Below are 770 nucleotides of genomic sequence, written 5' to 3' on the forward strand. Positions count from 1 at the left end.
TAACTGTAACAGATACACTGAAGATGGTTTGAATAAAAAAACCGAAACGTTTGTAAATAAGATTTAATACATTTATTTACGGCATAACATCCTGCTTAACGGTTCCAATAGCCCTTATCACAATTATAATTATTGGCATATCCAAAGGAGCCCGAGGAAACTCCTCAACATCAGAATAATTATAAATTTAACACTTTGAGTGCTGTGAGGGTCACTGGTGACCGGCGTTCGACTTGCCAGTGACGCCGTGAGGATCATCGATGACCGGCGTTGCCAACCTTAATAAAAACGCGTAATTCAAGTAAATAACAATACTTCTAAAATTTTCAATATTAATTATTGTTATTACAAAAATGTAAAGAAACTAATGCACTATAAAACAAAAATAGTTTTATTTAAAATTGTACACATACGCGTACGTTGCGATATGGAACTTTCTTCACTATCCGATGGTATTCGACGGCATTTATAACGAGATGGTAAAAACAAATCATTTAATTAATGACTTAAGACACAATCTTTGACGACATATTACTTTTAAAGACTATTTAAAAAATAAAAAATAAAAAATAAAATGCAAAACTTACCGTAGCGCGCACGTAGAAATGTAACGGATATAATTACCTAATAGTTAGATAGACTTAACAATCAAAGAATGAGCAAAATAAGAAACGATTGAGACAACTGACTTTCGTAAACAATAAATGAAATATAGCGTGAGATTGAAAAAAACGCACTATAGCGCCGTGGAGGTCATCCTCAGTAAAATA

Source organism: Pseudomyrmex gracilis, unplaced genomic scaffold, assembly GCF_002006095.1.
Source record: "Pseudomyrmex gracilis isolate BER0280 unplaced genomic scaffold, ASM200609v1 scaffold_355, whole genome shotgun sequence".
NCBI lineage: Eukaryota > Metazoa > Arthropoda > Insecta > Hymenoptera > Formicidae > Pseudomyrmex > Pseudomyrmex gracilis.